Here is a 12,304-nt window from a genome sequence, read left to right as displayed (position 1 = left end):
TTTAACCTGAAAATGACATAGGAAGGTCGAAACGTTGTTCTCTGCTCATCAATAAAAGTGTTAATAACTACACCAGCCGTTCTAAGAAATAAAACTTGCACTAGCACTACTCGGCCGAGTACAACAGTCAACTGAAGTTTAACTTTGTCTGAATATTTTGCACGACAAGATTTCCCATCCAATACAACAAACATTGAGCTTAATCTGCCAGTGAGAGCACTGAAATATGAGGTTAAATCAATATCATTGACTGGTTTGGTTTGTTTTGAATTTCACGCAAGGCTACACGAGGGTTGTGTGCGCTAGCCGTCTCTAATTTAGCAGTGTAGGACTAGAGGGAAGGCGGTTAGTCATCGTCATACACAGCCAATTTTTGGGATACTCCTTTACCAACGAATAGTGGGATTGACCGTCACATTATAAAGCCCTATGGCTGAAAGGACGAGCATGTTTGATGTGATGAGGATTCAAACCCGCGACCCTCCGATTACGAGTCAAGTGCCTTAACCACATGGCCATGCAGGGCCTGGCTGGCTTGGTTTCAAAAACTTGTCAAATTGCAGTCTTTGTACGAGTTCTCGCATCCCACTATTTAATAATTCCTTAATAATAATTCAGTAATTTCTCACTAATATTTCACATATCACTGTCTCTAAATTCTCAAAATAATTTTACTTCCAAACATTATTTTTGTGGTTATCAAATTTTCGAGTTAATAAAGAATAATTCAAATAAGCTTTGTATGTTTGTTTGGAATTAAGGTCAAAGCTACACAATGGGGTATCTGTACTCTGCTAACTAGGGGTATCGAAACCCAGTTTCTAGCAAAGTGAGTCCGCAGACATGCCGCTGTGCCACTGGGGGCGGCCCTGTAAGCTAAAGAAAATAGAAAGTACGAAATGTTCAATATTGGTACCATGAATTTACAATGGTAGTACACTATAATGTCTATCCTACCAACTATACAACACTAAAGTGTCACAATATACTCCAGGTTCCAACAGTATGAAATGTTTTTTAGAAGACAGTTCTCTAAAGCCTGAGGTTTCCCTTGTTTATCGTAATTGGCGTTGGAAAACAAAATTAGATACTGTAGGAACTGCATTATTTTTGTTACATACATTTTCTCAATCTTAAACTCAATGGATCGAAAAAGTAGTGCCCTTTATTTTGACCCATAGGTGGGTTATAAGAGTGACGGTCATATCCTACTATTCGACTTGGATACCCCAAGAATTTGCATTCGGTGCTGTTGACTAGCTGTCTTCTGTTTAGTGTATCATTTGAAGATAGTCAGCCAGTACAGATAACCTGAGTATAAATTCATCTGAACATTTCAGAAAATTATTTTCTTTTAATTTTAACATCACATGGTTTTGATACAACGCTCTCGCGATTGTGTATATCTATGTATAAACCATTATTAGACAAAACTCCAGTGTGTATCCGTTTATAACTGATTAACGCCAGACAGATTGTCACAAACCTTAACAATACCCTTCGGGACCCAAAGTATGACACAGATTGGTCGTCGATCTTGCTTCTATACTGTGCTAAACCGCTTCTTCAGCTAGTTTATAAAATGTTAGACCCCGCCTTTCTTCTGAATGTGTTAAAAATTATTATTTTTTATATCAAAAATAACAGTTACAATCTTAGTGTGCCTAGTGATAATAAACATTTAGGGTTAACGTGTTATCCCTGTTTTAAGATAAAGAGAATTGAAAATTATAAGTTTGCAAACGTTAAAAAAATGCTCCCTGTAATTGTGGTTTTTCCCTTAAAATATCTTAAGCAGAGGAAAAGCTTGAAAAAGAAAGGTCATTTAGTTGTCTGTGGTGTAGGAAAGTTTTTTAAAAGACTAGAAGAAATGCAGTTAGTCATCACCACCCACCTTCAACTTTTGTGCTACTCTTTTACCAACGAATAGTAGGAGTGACCGTCACATTATAACACCATACGGCTCAAATGGCGAGCACGTTTTGTAGGACATGGATTTGAACTTTTAATGACGAGAAACCCACTTGAAATAAAAATATATCTCAGAACGGCTGGTATGGATATTAACACTTTTACTGATAAGGGAAGAACAACGTTTCCTAGGTCATCTTCAGGTTAAGAACTCGCAACCCTCACCCAGATTGTGAGTCAAGCGCCCTAACCACCTGGCCATGCCAGGCCATGGTGTAGAAAAGATAAGGAAGTACAGACGACTTTGGACTCTTCAATAGTAAATAATGTCAAACATTAGGTGTTTATTTAAAGCGTTAATAACGTTTACATTAAATTTGTTCATTAAAATGCAAAAAAATAGCTTGCACCTTCGTACGCGTGGAAGGAGGTTAGAGGTGGATCGTCCGAACTTCCTAATTTTTGTGCTGTAAAAAGAATTATGCTTATATAGCTGTAGCGCTGCTGCTTATGATATTTAACGTTTTCTAGATTGTCCGCATTCTTCTGATGAAACATTAGCATTTTTGTTTTGGCTTGAAATAGTCTTATGACCCCTGACTCCAATAACATTAGCATGATGGTTGTGCATTGCAAAATATGTGTTGGCTTTTAACCTGACAAATTAGAACCATCCTTTCGAACATTCTGCGTAAGGGACTGATTTGTTTAGGAACAAGATAAACAAATCTCATTAATGCAGTACATGTTAGGCTCCGCATGGCCAGGTGGTTAAGGCATTCGACTCATAATCTGAGGGTCGCAGGCTCGAATCCCGGTCCCACCAAACATACTCGCCCTTTCAGCCGTGGGAGCGTTATAAGTGACGGTTAATCCCACTATTCGTTAGTAAAATAGTAGCCCAAGAGTTGGCGGTGGGTAATGATGACTAACTGTCTGACCTCTAGTTTTACACTGCTAAATTAGGGACGGCTAGCGCAGATAGCCCTCGTGTAGCTTTGCGCGAAATTCAAACCAAAACATGTTATTAAGATTCAAAGTCAATACAGTAATTAAATATCACAACTTAAATATTGATATTTTTATCGTCAAAATATTATGAAATATTTTTCTATATTTTTAAATTAAGTTTTGTGCAAAACTTTACAGGAAATTGTGTCGAGAAGGATAAAGTATATTTGTATCTGTTCTTGCACGACAGCGCCATCTAACATAAGATTTTGTCGAGATACTACTCACTGTAGTAATATTATATTCATTTGAGAAAAGGTATTCACTTGTTTTATTCAATCATGTTCAAAAAGGGTGACCAAAAATTGCATTTTGTTTTCTCCAAGCTAGCGTAATGTCTTTCAGAGAGTAACCTTTGCTAGAGACAGCAAAAGATGTATATATGTTATATTTTTCAGTATTTCTCAATGATTCTTCATAACTCAAACGTAGACGGCTTCTGTATCGTTTCATATGCAGTCCAGATTCATTATTTATTTTATTTAAATTCAGTTACAGTATGAAAAATTAAAACTTCAGGAATACAGAATTGTGGTTTATTCAGATGATATATTTCGTGAAAGAATTTCAGCTTCTAAGTTGTTTGCATATCAATTACACCTTCTGTGATACGTGACTCTGTATTTTTTGAAAATATTGATTCATTTTTAGCTTGGGCTTAGCATGGCCTAGTGATTAGGACGTTCGATTCGCAATCAGCGAATTTTGGGTTCGAACCTCATCAACGAACATGCTCACCCTTTCAGCCATTGGATCGTTAAAATGTGACCAATAATTCCACTATTCGTTGTTAGAAACTCAAGCGTTGGCGGCGCGTGATGTTGAATAGCTGCCTTTCCTCTGGTCCATCAAAATTAGGAATGGTTTGGCAGATAGTTCTTGAATAGTTTTATGCGAAATTCAATAGAACAAACATTGTCAGTTGACTAAGACAAATGCACAATTGTATAAAATAACAACTGAATTTACTAACAATAACTGGGATTGCTATGTCTAATCCATAAACACAAATTTCTTTTGTCTCGTTTGTGGTTATTTACAAATGGATTTTTTTTAAGAAAGTGATAAATATTGATAATGTGTAGAAATTAAAATTCAAAGTTTCCAAAAGAAATGACTCTGACACAAACAAATTAGCAAAATTATTTAATTTCACGTTACAGAAAGATACATCATAATTTTTCAAATAAATTTAGGAAACTATTTTCTATATAATATAGTTGAGTACATAAACTCATGAAGGATATATATATATATATATATATATATGTAGAAGGCAGTGGTTGCAATATACATATAGCAGTAAGGTACATTCACTAACGACAAGTTATTATGTTTAGATATAATACGTATATGTACACGTCTTTATTTGTAAGCACAAAATTAACAACAGATTGTTTTATATATATATCCCTGTTCAGAATTTGAACAGTTATTCATTATAACAAATATGCATTTTCTATATATACTTAATTCGATTATTTCTATATGACTCACAAGAGTCAAGTAGAGATAGGTCAAAACCGGGAAAGCAGGTGATTATTACTGACCACAAAACTCTCGGAGTTACAGAAACCACCTGATTACAATAATGTTTTTGAGAACAACGTTCACTCGTTCCGTGTGCCAGTTTGCGACAATCATTCTGAGAACGACATTCCGGTAAGAATGTACATGTAAATTATGACAGATATCCAGATGTCATAAGAGTGAAAAGTCAATGTCTACCGAAACAAATACACGAAGAAATACCAGCATCTTAACAAGGTCGTTGTTTTTACAAGAAAGTAACGAATTTATGTGTTCTGAATTGTATAAGTAAGTAACTGATTCGAACAAAGCAATAAAATGATTACTATTTAACTTTTATAATGGAATTTCTATAAATTATTAATTATTGCGAACTTAGCATTTGATTTTTGTTTACCTCTGGCATTACCACTGTTTCTAGTTTGCGTCGTTACACTAATCGATCGATAACACGTGGTATTTTTCTAGATATAAATGACATAACAGACTAAAATTACCTAAGATCTATCGTTTACAAACATTATGATGTTTGTTGATACCTCACTGACACAAAGAAATTCTCACCCGTAACTTATGGTGATTTCCAAAATTTCGTAATATATTCAATAGCTTTTGTCTTTCGCAGCAAACATCTAGATACCCTACATAACACTGAATGATTATTTTAAATTTTGAATATTTGCTATTGCATCACAGGAACACGCCTTTGATGTCTGAGCATCCTTGTTCTTTATATGTCATCAAATCAACAATAAATGAATACATTTATTAAGACAATTACAATAAATTTGAATTTTTTAAAACCTATCCATTTTCTACTATTGTTGAAGTTGAATTATGAAAAAATAACCTTATCAAATTTTAGTTAACAAAATAAACCAAAGAACCAGCCGTTTAACGCTGAAGGCGCCCATTAGGTATAACGTTCAACCACGTTGATGATACAAAACAACAATTAATAATCCGAAAGGATTTTCCAATAAATATGTGTTAAGTTATGCTTTAGAATACGTTAAGGGCTTCTTACAGTACACATATGTTAAACATGGAGGGGGCTGCGTGATCGTACATAACAGCGTCTCAGTCGTTTAAGAACCAGCAACTAATATCAACCAACCAGTTAACCCTTTAACGAATCTCGTCACCACTAATTAACTGAAGCTTTAGAACTTCATTCCACCTCAGATTCCACTTGTCAACACCAGGAACGTGGGATTATTTTAAAAAGTGGAGCTCGACAGCCTCAAGAAAATGAATCTGATTTTTCATCCTCTAATGTTTACCGTTTCTGTTAACTCTCGTACGTTCCTCTCTTTCTTGTTGTTTTGAAAAGATTTAACTACGCATAATTTGGATCTTTCTCAGCTACAGATTAAGATAAGGAGTTGTTTTCTGTATCAACTTATTTTATACTTTTATCCTTGTCTCTTCCTAGAGTAAATTTACGATTTTCCAACGGTGAAATTCAGGGTTCGATTCCCGACGGACAGTAGAGCTCACATAACTTATTGTTTGGTTTTGTAGTAGATATATTCAATCATATCTTTTATTCTTAAGTATTTATAATCCTAAAAAAAAATCTTATAATACTGATAGAAATGAATGAAATCCTATAACCTGTGCGCTTTCGAAAGCCGGACTTCAGTTTGCCCCTGAAGAAGAAAGGTCCACCTTTGGAAAGCGCTCGGGTTATAGAGTTTTTATTGATTTTTATTCTTAAGCATATTTTTGAAAATTAATTGGAGCTATTTTTAATATATTTTTCAAGAGTGGAGATGTTTTAAATTTATTTTTAACCTGTCAACTGCATTCATTCAAACGATATTCAATTAGATTACTTCTTCTTTCATCTTTATTTTAGGCCTTTAAATTTAAATATTTTTAAAGTCTATTATAATTTTTACTGGATACCAATAAAAACATAGTGAAACGCTCTCTCTTGGTGGATGTTTACAGTTATTGTACTTGTTTTAACGATCGACGTTTGGAATCATAACCACCGAGTGTGCGGTGCTTTTTTACTATATTTAAAATATCATTGAAGGTACGAAGAAGAAGTCAGTATATATCTGATCCTCCCAGGTCGAAAAGACCTAAATCTCTTTTCTCAAATAGAGGAAGGAGGTACTATGTTTCGTTACTTTATTCCACTTTTGGCTTGTAAGTGTTCCTGTAATTAGACTTAGCGAACTTGTGATTTTACCTTACCCGCTTCATATTTTTGTTTTTACAGATCTGTTTAGATGACGTCATAATTAGTTACATTATTTTGAAAGCAAAATATAAAAATTTGATTGCATACATCACAAAATGAATAAATGACAGACATATTTTTATAAAAATATTTATGAACATTTAAATTCTACAAAGCTTAACAAAAGGAATCACCATATTGACGCGCTATCCAGTCTGCTGTGAAAGTTGGTTGATTGTTTGGAATAAAACAAAGCTACGCAATAGGCTTTCATATGTGCTATGCCCACATGAGTATCGAAACGCGGTTTCTAGCAGTTTGAGTCCGCATACATATTACAGTGTCTACTATGAAGGTGTATACAATACGCGTAAGGTCTACTGAAATTCAATTACAATGTAGTTCGTGCACGTAATCAATATTTACGTTGAAGTATAGAGAGTTGTAAAAGTCCATTTTTATTCAGATTACGTCTTTCTCTTGATATTTCTGTGATTTATGGAAAGCATTAATTGACTAATATTTTAGCATTTTAAAAATATCACAGAAAGTTGATGCTCTACAAAATAGACACCTACAAAAATCAAAGAAATATTACTTTTAGGTTCTATACATACTATAAAAATTAAAAATTGATTGAAACTTTATATCTATATTATGTAAAAGATGTAGTCTCAAATCCTTCTGTTAGTATCAATAGGAATGATACAAGCAAAGTTTTAAAGCACTCCTCAAACTAGCACAGTAAAATGTCACTCAAACGTTAGCTTTGCGTACCTGCCCGATGCTTGAAAAGTTTGTCTGTTCTTAATGTTTGTTGTATTGTTTACGTTAAGCGCAAATTTTCACAATAAACCATTGTTAGAGTTCCTCAGATCTGTCGCTCTCTCTCTCTCTAGGTGTTTGGGTATATATATTTGTATACCCAGGAAGGTCAGGTACACTAGACCTCTTCCTCCTTCCATTACTTTGTTGTAATGGACTGATTAATACATTTAGAGTAAATACAAAATGGCTGAGGTAATTGCATAACTTTAAATCTGGTCCTTTTCAGGGCAATGTCCATTTATATTGCTCTTTCATTTTTTTAAGTAAGTCTAGAACGTAGGTGGCCTGTTTTATTTTAGCACTATTTTATTATCATTATTATTATTTTCAATTTGATTTTATCTTAAAGATCTGATGTAAAAATTTAACGAGGAGAGGTGTTTAGGTCTTTCTTCATCATATATGCAATATCTGTCTAGTTCGCATAACACATTTTTTCGCCAATTTTTATCAAAATATTTTATTGTACTATGTAGAAGTCTATCTGGTATTGTTTGTGTATTTGAGTAATTATGCATGAACTTTGATGAAGTGGTTTCAGGTACTCTTTATGCTGATGTAATTAGTGTATTCTGTAATGTTTGGAGCTTGGTTTGTATTTGTTTTTCACTTACATTGATCCGTGCAGGAGCTGCATAATCTATTACTGGTCTAATGTATGTCTTGTATATTTTAATGATGTTTTCTGGTGTTGTTCCATAGTTTTTACCAGTTAGACTCCTAGCATAGTTTATTCTTCGCCAAGTTTTAGTTTTTGTGTTATTTACATGTTTTTTCCATGTAAGTTTAGAATCATGTGTTAACCCTAAAAAGTTTGCAGATGTAACAGTTTGGAGAAGCTCTCTGTTCATGTAGATCTGAGGTTGAACATTTTGATGTTTCGTTGATTTTGAAAATATTACTAATTGTGTCTTCGCTGTGTTTATTTTAATTTTATATTTTTGGCAGTATTCACATAATCTATTTAGTTGTGGGTGTAAGTTAGTGGCTGCTATTTTTGGTGTAGGGGCACTTTTCCAAATTGCTGTTGTTGTTGTTGTTTTTGAATTAAGCACAAAGCTTCACAATGGGCTATCTGTGCTCTGCCCACCACGGGTATCGAAACCCGGTTTTTAGCGTTGTAAGTCCGCAGACATACCGCTGAGCCACTGGGGGGGGGGGCTTCATATTGCTACATCATCAGCGAACTGTGACGCATATCCATGGTTTGGGTCTTTAAGTGGCATATTATTTACATACATGATGAAGAGAATAGGACTAACCACTCCTCCTTGAGGGACGCCAGCTTCTGGAGTGAAGAACTTCGAGAATGTTCCCTCTACGTTTATTCTACATTTTCTATTTTCCAAAAAAAGTTAGATAACCAGCGAATAATTCCTCGCAATAGTCCCATTTCATACATACAGAACCGAAGACCATTGTGCCATACAGTGTCGAATGCTTTCTCGATATCGATATTGTAGTAACAGTTGTTCATGTCCGACTCATTGTGTGTTTTAAATGTATTTTGTAATTGATGTTTGAAGGCTTCTGCTTTTTCTTTGTTGGTTTGTGCTAAGGTGTTGTTATATTCCAGTATTGGGTATTTTCTTGTCGTGTTAATCTTTTTAAGTGTAGGCAAAACTTACTAGGGTCGGTTTGTTCATTTAATTGGGAGCAGAAGTTGTCACATTTTTCTTGTTTTAGTTGTTTAATTTCTGCTCTAATAGTTGTTTGGTTGGTTTCCATGCATTGTTTGTGGTTGTATATTGTTGTATTGGTACCGTGTCCGTAGCTGCTTTTAGAAGGCACTTCATGATTATTTGACTGTAACAATCAAATTCAGATTCGTTATTCGCTGTATGCTTAATTTTGTCTGGTAGAATGTTGTCTAACCCTGAGACACCGAAAAGTTTTGTTTTGAGTTTCGCGCAAAGCTACACGACAGCTATCTGCGCTAGCCGTCCCTAATTTAGCTGTGTAAGACTAGAGAGAAGGCGGCTAGTCATTATCACCTACTGCTAACTTTTGGGCTACTCTTTTACTAACGATTAGTGAGATTGAACGTTACATTATAACGCCTCCGTGGCTAAAAGGGCGAGTATGTTTGGAGAATTTGAACCCGCGATCCTTAGATTAAGAGTAATGTGCCCTAACCACGAGGCCACGCCGGGCCCACTGAAAAGTAATTATGATTATTGACATTTAACTATCCAGATATGAATTTTCGGATAACCTTATATGGTACTCTTGTGATGCCTCTTTTAAAGTACTTACTTAATATTTTATATTATTTTTGATGGAAAAGATAGGCCTGAACAGTTGTTTTCTGTTGAGCATTAAGAAAGAACTTTATATGTTTAACTTGTTAAAGAGTTTCAATTAACGTTCAGATGTTTTTTGATAAAATAACAAAGTTCGAGGTTAAAACTTAAATATTCAGAGCATCAAGTATAAGGTTTGAATACACAAATCTAGACTTCTTTACTAACACAATTATTTCTCTGTTAGGGTTATACATATAGGGAATTACATACGTGATAGCTTGCTGAGTGTCGCTACTTTAAATGTGTTTAAACTTTTCTTGAACGTGCATTTAGGATGATTACTTTTTTAGTTGTTTTAGTGGTTTCAATGGGCTAACTTGGCTTGTGTCTTTTTTCTCTTCGTGTGTTAATTTGAATAAAATACTTTAGGTTTCACATCTAATCCTAATCGGTAATAGCTGTTTATCATCAATATCAGTCATTACAGTCGGTGACTTTAGACCAAGAATACGATATAAAGTTTCTAACCCAGGATTTCACATAAGTGGTGGTATTACATTGAAAAACAAAACGAAGTAAAATAATACTGTTGGTTGTAATCATAATGTCTGTCTGTCTATTTGTATTGGTATCCGTGCAGTAATTCTAATTTATTGCGTACGTATGTGTTTTTTATCTCAAAACCACATTGAGCTAGCTACTGTGCCTATTGCGGGAAATCGAACCCCTGATTTTCTCATTGTAAGTGCTTGGACTTACTGCTGTCCTACCAGGGGAATAAATCTAATCTAATCCTAAAATTGCGAGTCGATCGTACAGAAATTTCCATGTTTCGGTGGCAAATTTGAAGAAAAGAAAATCCGTTAGACGAATTTGTCATAAAAAAGTTTGAATAAGATTGGATTTCGATCTCGTGCTTCAAGAAACGCAATGGAACTGCGCAAAGTGTTTTTTTTTCTTCTGCTTCGCAGCTTTCTCTTCCTTTTTTGATGGGTTATAACGTTTCTTGGCTTACTGATCCTTTAACAGGAACGTCATAGTTGCTACATCCACTACGTTTACGTGGAGACGTCATGCCTTCTTCCACCCATGTACTAAACATGACTTTTGGAAATTCTCTAACTTGACTAACTTAGAACCTAAAACAGGTTTTTCATTAGTATATTACTTTCTAAAAGGTGTTTCACGAAAATCATGACACAAACTGGTGGAAAAACTAATTTTCAAACGAAGATTCCTCTGATGTTAAATTATCGTTATATAGCTTAGGACTTTTTATTGTATGCCGTATTTTGTGAGGAGTAGAATGTTACTAATTATCAACCCTCGAATTTAGGGTTAAAGATTAATTTACAGCATTCCTATACCTTTTAAAGTTGACATATTTCTATAATTTTCATATTTTACACTAACAGTTTTTTGTTGTTGTTCTTAAGTGCAAAACTACACAGTGGATTATGAGTGCTCTGCTCACCACGGGTATCAATATTCATTGTATAAACCTTTATAGTTTCCGCTAAGCCAATGAGAGGAGGGGGCTACAGTAACAGATTATTTTGGAATAATGGACCAAAATTATTTAAAATTGGAGATATGCTATTTAATATCAAAGTAAAAGAAGGATTTATAAGGATAATATATAGCTATGAAATAAAAAATAAATAAAACCAGACTTGTCTTTTAAAGATTAAATGAACAAAATCACTTTGTTTTGTTAACAATAACAAACCCTAGCGTTTATCACTGATTTTGCTATGATTTATCTGTAACCCTGAAAAGAAGTATTTTGTTTACTCTTGACTAAAGTTATTCCACAGTCGAATTGACTAGTAAATATAGTATACAATAAACTCAAGTGACCAGTAAAGATACTGCTAATCTGAAGTGATAAGTAAAAATATTACTGATATTAACTGACCAGTAAATACAATGCTAATCCCAACTGACCAGTAAAAGCACTGTTAACATCAAGTGTCGAATAAATACAATACTAAATACAAGAGCTGCAAGCTCAGTCAGAAGTTTTATTTAGATTACTGAATATTCAATGAAGGTTTATCTATAATTAACTTACATCGATCCTTTCCCGTAGTGGAAAATTTCAGTTGACATCTTTAGTTTTTTTGTCTTTAGATTTAGTGAGTGATACTGGCATCATGTTACTTACAAATACGTTTTTATGCATCTGTAATGAGCAAAATATCTTAAAATTTTGCATTAAGTTTAGTAAAGACTAACACTAACGTTGAATTATGTTGTTTTTTCCACTTAGTGAGAGACTAAACTAGAATTTTTTTTTCGTTTAGTAAGAGACTAAACTAGAATTGTGTTTTTTCTTCGTTTAGTAAGAGACTAAACTAGAATTTTTTTTTCCGTTTAGTAAGAGACTAAACTAGAATTTTTTTTTCTTCCGTTTAGTAAGAGACTAAACTAGAATTGTGTTCCTTCCTCCGTAATAATTATTTTCACAGTTGGTGTTTAATAATAAGTTATAGTTTTGTGTCATCGAATCAGTGTTTAACGATGTAATCATTATATCACAGTTGATGTTTGGTAACAAGTTATAGTTTTGTGTCATCTAATC

This window comes from Tachypleus tridentatus, chromosome 9, assembly GCF_004210375.1.
Source record: "Tachypleus tridentatus isolate NWPU-2018 chromosome 9, ASM421037v1, whole genome shotgun sequence".
In the NCBI taxonomy this organism is placed as follows: domain Eukaryota; kingdom Metazoa; phylum Arthropoda; class Merostomata; order Xiphosura; family Limulidae; genus Tachypleus; species Tachypleus tridentatus.
Note: the sequence above shows the minus strand (reverse complement) of the source record.